The 11,429-nt window shown below is 44.4% G+C and overlaps 1 pseudogene; it reads right to left on the reverse strand.

The window, feature by feature from the left end:
* Positions 1 to 10,769, reverse strand: part of LOC135215140 (elongator complex protein 4-like) — a 31,281-nt pseudogene extending 20,512 nt beyond the window's left edge.
* Positions 10,770 to 11,429: the final 660 nt, after the last annotated feature.

Here is an 11,429-nt window from a genome sequence, read left to right on the forward strand (position 1 = left end):
TTTCGGCCAGTCTGGGGCTACTAGAGCCACTTGACCCTTGAACGTCCTGAGTTTGTTTTTAACACGTCATGAGAAGATTCACTGGAGGAAAGACATAAATCTTCTTCCAGTTGTTCCAGTCCAGAGCCAGGGCGTGGGCGTCCGTGGCATAGGCCAGAGGGTCCAGGTTGGGGGCTACATAACAGGGGAGTTTGTGATTCGCTTGGGATGCGAAGAGATCCACCTGTAGCCCTGGGAACTCTTTGAAGGATCCATTGGAACGAACTGTTGTCCAGTGACCATTCCGACTCTAGGGGTACTGATCGGGATAACGCGTCTGCTATGACGTTTCTCACTCCAGCTATGTGAGTAGGAGAGATGCCAACTGAACTTGTCTGCCAGGGAGAAGAGGGTGGCTACCATCACATGATTTAGATGACGTGACTTGGAGCCATCCTCTGTTTATACAATGTACTACCACTGCGCTGTCCAGAACTAGCTTTATGTGGAGTACTTTGGTGGGCGCAACCTTTTTAGAGTCAAGAATACTGCATTGCCTCCAGTACGTTTTATATGGAACTGACTGAACTGAGGTGACCAAGTTTCCTTGAACCTTTTGGGACCTGGGAATACCCTCCCCAACCGCTTAAGGACGCGTCTGTGTGGATGGTATCCCTGGTGGAGGGAACTGAAGGTGGTACTGACACTGACAAATCTTGACTTTCGCCACGGCTGAAGTCGATTCTTTAGAATCAGAGGGACTGAGGATAGTTTGTCCCTGGACCTGACATTTGCTCGTGAGCGCCAGATTCTGGCTTAGGTCCTTCAGTTTGGCTTTCATTAAGACGTTTGTCACTGATGCAAACTGGAGAGAACCCAGGATCCTCTCCTGAGCTCTCCTTGACGCCAGTTTGTGACTTAGAAATTGCTTGACTGACTTCGCTATTTCTTTCCTTTTTGGTTGATGGAATCGACAGAGTATGGGAGGATAGATTCCATTGAATGCCCAGCCACTGAAAGTCTGACTCTGGAGTGAGTCTTGACTTGGTCCTGTTTATCTTGAAGCCTAGATATTCCAGGAACTGAATCACTTTCAGTGTGGCTCTGTTGCATTCCTCGACTGTTGGCGCCCAGATCAACCAATCGTCGAGATACGCTACTACCATAATCCCTTGTGATCTGAGTTGTTGCACTACCACTTCCGCTAGTTTCGTGAACACCCTGGGTGCCCACGTTGAGTCCGAAGGGAACTACCTTGAAGGAGAATGTCTGGTTCTCCTATCTTGAAACCCAGATATGGACGAAGTGTCTTGCAATAGGGATATGATAGTAGGCCGTCTGTAAGATCGATAGAGGTGGTGACGGCCCCACGGGGAAGTAAGGTCCGCACCTGTGAGATCGTGAGCATCTTGAACTTGTCGCAGCGGATGGCTAAGTTTAAGCGGGACAAGTCTAAAATTACTCTTCTTTTTGTGAGCCTTTCTTTGGCACGCTGAACAAGCGACCTTGAAATTTTATTAACCTCTTGACTCTCACTATAGCTCCTTCTGAAGGAGGTCCTCTGCGTATCTCTGTCAATTCCTTGGAAGGAAGTTGACGGAAAGGTCTGGATGGAGGTGGGTTCGTCAACCAGCTCCAACCCAGGCCTTTCGACACTATGCTCTGAGCCCATTCGCTGAAGTTGCCACCGGTGGCGAAAAGTGGAACAGCCTCCCTCCTACCTGAAGTTCTTCATTGGTTCTGATAACCGCCTCGGCCTCCTCTGAAGTGCTTTCCCCTGTTAAAGGGGCCTCCCGATCCTCTCCCACGAAAGGAACGCTTACCTCTGCCTCCCTTACCCGAGCGGTCATACTTCTTCTGTGAAGCTTGACTCTCGAAGGCTTGATTGTAAGCTGGAGAGATGGCGTAAGAGGTGGAGGGCTGAGGTTGAGGGGATATCACATAAATTGGCTGTGATTGAGCCTTAGAGGTGGAAGGTTGGGCTGTTTGCACTAAGGGCACCGCTGGAACTTGCTGAGGAAAGCGTGACTGCTTCTTCTGGTAAGGATGGAAGCGCCTAGGTTTCCCTCGACCCTTACCTTTAGGTGTTAGGTCTTGCCTCCTCTTAGCCGTAAGGCCCACCGGTCCTTAAGGCTCTGGTTCAGCCTCGTAGCCTCTGACTGGACTTCCTTCACCATAGCTTCTGGGAAGAGATCTGCTCCCCAGATGTTAGACGAGAGTAACCTATTCGGCTCATGTCGAATGGTTGCCTCTTGTAGGACATGCTTCCGACAATTCGTTCTAGCAGTGGCAAACTCAAACATATCGACTGTACCGTTTGAGTCAGGGCTTTGGTCATGAGCTTAAAAAGCGGTTCTGAGCCATAAGCTATGGTTGCTACCTCAGACATAGCCATAGAGTTAATTGATCTGGGCTAATCGCGATTTCGCGTCGAATTCAGCTTGAATAAGGCTATCTGAGGAGCCTGGGTAGCTTTTCACCAAACTGCTCCATAGCACAGTCCGGTTTGAGTTGCCAGCTGAGAAGGTGTTTGGCAAGTCCTCCACAATTCTCGGGCTGAGGGGAGCAACGGAGATGTGGGATCTGCTTCCTTCAATTGAGGCATGGGGTGGGTCCCCCTTCTGGGCCGCTGGGATGGTAGACCTCGCGATCTTTGTCAGGAACGGAGCGGGGTACTCTCATCCATTGTGAAAATGGTAAAGGGGACTCTTGAAAGGTTGTATCCTGGTATTAGAACAATCCATGTCCTCTAAACATACTAAGCCATTCTCTCTGAGTGGTCTCGGGTGAATAGAGGGACTGTCTCCTTTGGTACCCATATCATCCCGAACCATGGCTGAAGCTGTAAGCCTTGCGTAGCCTATGAACGGAGGCTGGAGGTCTACCGGGAAGAACTCGAAGTCCTCTATCCTTCGAGTTCCGAATTCCGGTATGGAAATGAGACCGTCTTGGAAGGGGGCGTATGACGCTACTCTCCATGGATTGTTCATCGAGAACGGAGGTAGCGAGTCATACGGAGGAAGCTGAGTTCCACTCGTATTGGAAAGTGGAGGAGAGGCTAGAGGGACTTCTCTCAGTCCGGCTATATAGAGTCCTGGGAAGTAATCTTATCCGACAGACGAGAGATCATTTGTTCCATGCTACTCTTTAGGGACCCAACCAGGTCGCCCACCTGTTGCAACAGGCCAGAATTGGAGTCCAAGGCCGGAGCTGCTGCGGAGGTGGAGGGGTGGCTCTGAATTGGAACCAAGGGTAGCGGAACCGGTGACACTGCCGGGGTACGAGATCTCTCTCTGGAGGATTTACTCCTCGAGGACTTAGAGCCGGAGCTAGAAGCTTTAGACCTGTCTGCTCCGGGATTCCCAGCCGGAGACTTACGTGAGGAGGATGACGCCGAAGTCCGACTTCTTAGACGACGACGACGTCTTAGTCAAGGATTTCATGCTTGACCCTTGACCTTAGGTCTAACCGAAGCTTCAGGAGGAGTATATAATTCATCACCTGTAAAGCCTTGGAAGGATGGAGAGGTTGCAGGAGTAGAAGAAACAGTTACACCCAAGGGTGACCCTTGGGTGTCCACCTTACCTACCTCGACCAACAGGTCGTCTACACCTACATAGGTTCCACATTAATATCTAAAGTCGCGACGTCCGTGGAGATATCCTGGTCTTGCGTCAGTTAATGAGGCAGCCAGCTGTTGTTGATGAAGGCGATAGTAGGGGCCGCCTCTACTGGGTCGACGTATCCTGTCGCCTTGCCTCCGGGGAAGATTAACAGTGCCAACCGCTTTCTCCAAAATGTAGGGCATACCCTTGGCGGCGTTCTTCCCAAAAACCGCCGACCCAGGCCGCAGGGTTGCCAGTGCGGTATCCTTCACTGCTGGCGCCTGGAAGAGAGGGCGTTAGATTAGATTTAAGAATCACTTAAAACTAAAACTTAAAGTATAAAACTTAACCTTAGATGCCTTTAAGTTAAAGTGAATGATGAAAACTTAAGCACTAAAAACAGAAGCGGAGCAGCTACCGGAGATGGATACTCACCCCTTCCAAAAGCTGGCTCACCAGATCGTAACATATGGTACGTCTCATGGTACCAGGCCTGGATGTCCCCGTGCAGAGTCGCGCATGGAGCATGGGACCGGCAAACTTCGTGTCCAACATGGGTATGAAGTGTGGCGGCGCATCCCGGATGCTCACAGTTGGTGGCCTGTAAGTGGGAAGACACATGAGTATCTTAAAGAATAACACTTACAGGCTAAAGGACAGAACTCGTTGCTGCCGGAGCTCGGAAAAAAATTTGGGCATAACCCCCCACTGCATTGCCTGAATAGGCTATATCCCGGAGTATATCCGGTAAGACAAGTAGGGGGGGGGGGGGGGTTAAAGGTTTAAGGTACTTAAGATAACTTATAGTTAATCTAATAACACCTTAAAACTAAATCAAATGAACCGGACCAAGTCCAGTGCGTAGCGGAGTGTAGTAACTCAGCAATGTGGTAAGGTTAGTAGGGACCCACTGTATGTTCCGGTCCACTCTACTGGGTGGACTAACATCTTCCGCTGGATGCCAGGACTCCGCAGGAAAGGAGTTCTAGTAAGGCCGGGAAGAGCGAGGAGACATACAGGCTCGAGCGAACCGGAGCGACAAGGAAGCAACGGATGGGGGGAAAGGCCAGTACCCCCCACCACATCACCACCGGCCGGACCGATGAGCCGGAGAGGTCGCGTCCAGTCTGGGTCTGTCCCGCTTCCCTGGCCCCTCGCCTGGGGGGGAGAGAGGGAAGCATGCGTCGGGTATGTGGAGAGCGAGCGTGGGCGGACCGACCCACCCTCCCCGACTCTATGGAAGAGCGGGAGGAGGGGGGAAGGGGACTGGGCAGGCAGGCGTCTGGCTGCCTCGTGATCGCGAAGTGACCACGAGACGGTAAGACTAAAACAAGACCACTAAGCCTAGGACCAACCAAACTGATCAGAGAGATGCTATCGGGAAGCAACTGAACTGAAAAGCGGTAGCAAGGAGACCCACGGGCCAAAACCGGCTGATCAGAGAGATGCTATAGGGAAGCAACCGAACTGATGAGCGGTAGCATAGGCTCGATGAGCCAGGACCTAGGCTAAGCCAGACGCCTAACTAACCTAAGCAAAACAAATACATGGTATAAAAAATAAAGAAAGAAAACAATATAGTAGGAGAAAAATCCAGGAGTGTACGACTAACCCGAAGGAAAGTCTACCACTCAAAGCTAGTCAGAGGCCGATACTAAGAGCCGGGACTAGGGTCTGGAAGAAGAAGCCTACATAAGGTAAAAGACATGCATGCATGACAAACCTGAGTAGACAGTACCCTAAGTAAAACGGATAACAGTATAGAGCGTACAAAGATAAGGGGACGTTCTAGGTATGGGAGACCGAGAACGAACCCACCACGCGGCAGAACCATGCTGCCATGCTTCCGACCTCGAGTACGTATTTATACCTAAAAAACGGCAAATACTGACTGAGGGCCGGAAAAAACCAACTAACCATAAATACTGAGTACTTAACTTAGCTGCTGCAATAGCTGCACGCTCCATTATAGAAAAATCCAACGAAAGGGCACAAAAAACACAGAGAGAAAAATATCACTTGTGCTCGTGAGTGCTAACTGAAAAGGATGGCCACTAGAGGCGCAGCAGTCGGCAGCATGGGAGAGGTAGTAGTAGTACGAGCTGCTCACTCTGTGGGTCGGCTCTCTCTCATGGAGGGTTTTTGTTGTGGGAGATTTCTATTGGTATTTGGCTCGTGGTAGTGGTCTCACTCGCCTAGTGTTCATACCGACACCCTCTTGGAGGGTGAGCGAGTCAGTTATACTGACCTTTTTCTTTATTTTATTTATTCTCTGGTATGTGTTAGTACATTTACCCTAGAAATAATAGATTAAAGGATATTTCGCGCAGCGACACGAGCTGAGCCCAGAAATAAAATTTTATCTTATTAGTATAACTTACCCAGTAAGTTATACAGCTGAATCCCACATTGAAAGATGGTGGGGATTCAGGGACATCTTCAAGATATATTAAAAAATTCATAACAGATTTATAAAACTTTAGTTGTTCCTTACCTGCGGGAGAGAGCTGCTTCAAGTAGGTAATGCCTCTAATGAGTGCTCTTCAACACTAGTTGCAATGGTGTGGCCTTAAACACCATCAACACAGAAAAACTCCCCAGCTGAGGAATATACCATTAGCTGAAGTTGATACCAACCAAAAACACCACTAGACAAAACAACCATACAATAAGAGATTACATACCTAGCCCCTGCCCAGGGATAAAGTAAAGTCCTAAATATCCAAATATAATGCCCGTTCACCTACAAATTCCATCACCAAAATTAAAAATAACAAGTAAATACTTTCCAAATAAACTCCACAAGAATTATTTGGTTAAAAAAATTTATAAGGAGCAAAAGTGTTCTTCATACCTCCCTACAATCATGCCTGCTACTGACAAACGGTCCCAGCATTATGCAATTGTCCATAAGCAGCTTCTTTCAGGTAGTGCATTGCAAAAACAGACTTACATCTCCTCTAAGTTGTTTGCAATATATAGACCAGAGACAAATTATGTTTGTAAAGGCTAAAGAGGTAGCCACTGCTCTTCTTCCCACTGGCAAATGTGCTTCCTTAATAAGATCTCTAATAAAAAAAAACCAGATAGAGCTTTTAGATAAGAGGTTTTTGAGGATTTTTTTACAGAGCACCATAAGTTGCTCATCAGCCCCCTGGTCTTCTCTATCCAATGGAGATAATACCTAAGGGCTCTCACAAGACACAAAGATCTTTCATTGTCTTCCGTGCCTACTAAGTCAGAAAGACTGTAAGAGATCTTGGCCAGGGATTCAAGGGAAACTCATTCTTTGCTAGAAACCCTAGCTAGAGAACACAATGCATCTCCATTGTGAAAAACCCACCTTATATCTAAGGCATGAATTTCACTGACTCTCTTAGCTGTTGCAAGAGCCATTAAAAAACAGGTTCTTCCAGGCTAAATCTCTTATGGAAGCCAAATGCAGGCCAAAAACAAATATGGTCCTGAAAGCTACTTATGGGACTACGTCTAGGCTCCATGCAAGGTGCCCACACCAGCCAATCGTCCAGATAGGCTACTACCATGATACCTGTGTGACCTTAGTTCCTGCATTACCGTTTCTGCCAACTTCGTAGATCCTTGGGGCTATATTGAGCCCGAAAGGGCATTACTTTTGAAAGAGAAGGCTTGTTTTGCCTAACTTGAAGCTCAGAAACGGACGGAAGTGCCTTGCTATCGGGACATGATAGTAGGCGTCTGTAAGATCTATAGAGGTGCTTTAATATTTATGGATATATACTTCCAATACATAGCCTAATTTCACCAATTTCAACGTTTTGTGTGTAGTCTTATACCCAGTTTGGAGGGTCAACGCATACTGATTGGCAACAGAGAGAGAGAGAGAGAGAGAAAGGAAGGCAAAGGAACGAAGAAGGAAAGGGTTGGCGGTGAGGGGGGGGAGAGGGTAGGTGGAGCTTTTTACGCGGTGTTCGTATCCATTTCTGCATAATGGAGTATTTGTATCTTGGTACAAGGACAAGTGTCGTTATTCTTTACGATTAGTGATTCACGATACCTTATAAATTACGGCACTGGTTGTAATGCACTATAGCAAAATCTCGTTCTGATACGAGTGCTTGCACTGTTGCTGAAACCCATAGTAGGTATGCTGCTTAGTTGTCAATCAAGTTTTTTGTAATCAAGTATTTTTTACAAGCTAGCTATTGAATAAATTTGTATTTTTCTCAATCAAAACATATGCCCCTCAATGCTAACTTTCCTCTTTTTAACGACTTTCTGGTCATTGCAAATTCGGCCCCATAATTTCTTATGGTGCGAAAACAGAGGCCCAGGGACAAAAAACAATTGCGTCACACTACGGCGATAATCCGGGCAGTAAAACATCTTTCATATATCGAAAAAGTAAATAATAAAGATATATATGCCGCATTACGATTATACCAATTACATGAAGAGCTGATAATCTGCATGAATAACTGGTAAACTGTTCTGCAAGAAAGTTGAGTAAAGCAATTATTTACAATAGGTACGAAAGTCAAGATGTCGTGACGTCATAATACAGGACTTAAAAGAACGTTCTAATTCCAAAAATAATACTTAAATTTGAGTCAGAATCAAGTTACTTTTTCAATAACAAATATTTTCAAATTAATCATCATAAATATGTAAAATATTGATGTTTTACTATTTATTTAGAAATTAAGGCCAAATTTTAAGATTTAAACAGAGGGTACTGAAAACAGTGTCAAATGTAGTGCAAATCTCGCCAAAACGCGTTTAACATTTTTACTTACAACTCGAAGTATTTAGAAGATAGACACCATCTCGATGTTTATGGAGTCGCTTGTGTCAATAAACTAACCATTTCCTGTGATAAATCCGCACACCACTTGTACCCACAGACGCTGGGGCACTTTCATCACAACAATCGGAAAACTTTTCCTCAGTGAGTAAACAACTGTTTTCTAGAAGACGGCGAAGAGTGCACTTCTTTTTTGATAATTTTTTAAATAAAATAGTAAAACATCAATAGTGCATTACACCCAGTGCCGTAATTTATAAGGGTATCGTGAATCACTAATCGTAAAGAATAACGACACTTGTCCTTGTACCAAGAGACAAAAACTCCATTATGCAGAAATGGATACGAACACGCGTATAAAAGCTCCACCCTACCCTCTCCCCCCCCCACCCCTTCCTCCCCCCTTCCCCCCCCCCTCCACCCCTTTCCTTCTTCGTTCCTTCACCTTCCTTTCTCTCTCTCTCTCTCTCTGTTGCCATTCGGTATGTATTGACCCTCCAAACTGGGTATAAGACTACACACAAAACGTTGAAATTGGTGAAATTAGGCTATGTATTGGAAGTATATATACATAAATATTAAAGCAATTTTATCATTATTGCATTACTATGACAACTAGAATTCATGGAAACAGTTTATAATAATGAAACGGGCATATGTGTGAAGCCTCTCCACTAATGTGGGCAACGATGATTTTGCCATTCTTAGCATGCAAACATTAAAGGTTACATTTATTTCTGGCATACGGTTATTAAAGAAATTCAAAATACTAATATAGACTGAAATCAATGAAAAGTGCTAGCAAAAACAAAAAAGCAAAAAAAAAAAAAAAATATGTATATATAATTCACTTATCCGTAGTCGTTCCTCTATGGTTTTCGGCAGCTAGATGTACGAAAACGTTAGAAACATTTGATTGTATCTACTTTGGAAATATCTGTAATTTTTCGGGGTAATTTGGTTGCAAAAAAGGGATAATATGCATGAATTAAATTAAAATGTTTAAATAAAGTAAATTTGAACTAAATAACGAGTAAAGTAAACAATTAAGGGAATAAAACTTTGTAGTTTCGTCGTCTGCTGTTCGTAACTGTGTTTGTGGCGCGCGCGCTTAGGAACCAGCAACAGCAACTGGTTTAAAGTGCAATGTGGAGTGAACTGAGACAAAATGTGTATAATAACAATCAAATAAGCACTGTGGAGTTCCAGTTGTGATGGCAGTAAGGATAAAAACCACCGATTACAAGGTAAGAATGAATTCAGTTCAAACCATGACCCCGGGAATAAAAAGTTTCATACTTTCAGTAATATCGGCAACAAAATGTTTTATTGTGCTGATTACAACTGCAATCTTGAGTAAGATCAATAAACGTTACATACTACATACGCTAACATTGTTCAAATGATTGCTGGGAAGGCTGGGAAAGATGATTTTCATCACTGATCAAAAGCTGTACATCCCACGGTAACCGCCATATTGGATTTCAAAACTGTCTTGAAAACATATTTTACAAAGAGCGTCACATGCTTATTTTAGTTCGTATGGGGCTTTCATATATCACATTATGTTGACAAAACTTCAATCTTTTGAATGGTATGCTTGGAGTTGTAATTGTATTCTTGTTTCATCATTTAAATATGATTGAATAATACCTGTCCACCGTGATAAGGGTTGGTAGTCGCTGGTTTTTCCCCCTACTTCGAAAGGAGAGTAGAGGTCTTTAGCTCCGTTTCTCACCAACAAGAAGTCGCGACTGATGCCCATCTCCAATGTTAGGACGGTGCGTTACAATGTACTTTTTTTGGGTTTTTTGGGATTGTCCACGCTGATCGTACATGGTCCACTCTGTACCCTGCGGTTTTTTTTACCCTAGAGGTTTCGAGTTGTTGCTCTCACCACCAATGTCTCGTGACTGGTGCCCACTTCCAGTGTCAGGAAGTGTCAAAGTACTTTTTCGGAGGGCCGGATCAACAAGTGCCAAGACTGGATCAGCTAGTCCACTAGGTTTTGTTTCCCTAGCTACTATCAACAGCCAATCAGAAGCGTCGTAAAGGACTGGTCTAGACATCAAACGCACAGTTGATGTGGATCTAGGCCTACTAGCTAGGTAGTATATACCTACGTAGGTAGCTAGTACTAGGCTTAAGGTAGTTCTGGCTTGTCTGAACTTTTATAACCTTTATCGTTAGCACCTACTACAGCAGGCGACAACTAAACTAAGAACAGCCTAGCTAGTTTGGTGGTATGCAAGGCGTAGGTTCATACATTACCTTCACAAATCTTAGTGTCAACCTCACATCACATCGCTTAATATAGTCGTAGTAGTAACGGGAAATTTTCCTTTGTAACGGCTCCCTTGCTCGTTCCATTCTTCCTGCTGTGCTTGTTTAAGTTTATTGTCTCTAATACCATAAAAATTTTATGATTTTTTTTTCTTATTTTCAATTCTTTATTTCGACAGATTTGTAAGTAGATGGATATTAGCCATCACTACCTCTCTATTTTCTTGATATGGCTGCTGCGCGAATATATATCTATTTCCAATGTAGACTACATAGGTATATGCTGGGACAGTAGACTTAATTAACCCCTTCTTTACCGGGTGGGTGAGCAGAATGTAAACATTGCATTCGCTGCCGAACTGAATCTCTTGGTAGTGACTCCAGTTTGGAGGGGTGCCGATCGTAAAAATATTTGCCAAAAATACACTAATCAAGACAGGCTAATGAAATTATCAGGTATTATTAGCACTATAATAATGCATATTCTCTGTTAGTTTTATCATCCTACAGGGAAAATAAATGATTTTATGAAAAAAAATGTGAAACTCAGTGTCCCTTGTACAAGGGACACTAGTGGTCGGTGAGAAAACTACGGTCTTGAATAGAAATTCGGTCTTACAGAATGTTGGTATATCGCACCTGGAACATGCACATAAAGTATTATCAAAATAGAACAGTAAATAGACGTAATTACAAAAAAAAAGAGCAAAAACTAAAGCGAAAGCCCCGCCAATAAATATGGAAATCGCAAATTTTATAGTATTTCAAAAATTGGTCGG

The sequence above is a fragment of the Macrobrachium nipponense genome, chromosome 5 (genome assembly GCF_015104395.2).
Source record: "Macrobrachium nipponense isolate FS-2020 chromosome 5, ASM1510439v2, whole genome shotgun sequence".
In the NCBI taxonomy this organism is placed as follows: Eukaryota; Metazoa; Arthropoda; class Malacostraca; order Decapoda; family Palaemonidae; genus Macrobrachium; species Macrobrachium nipponense.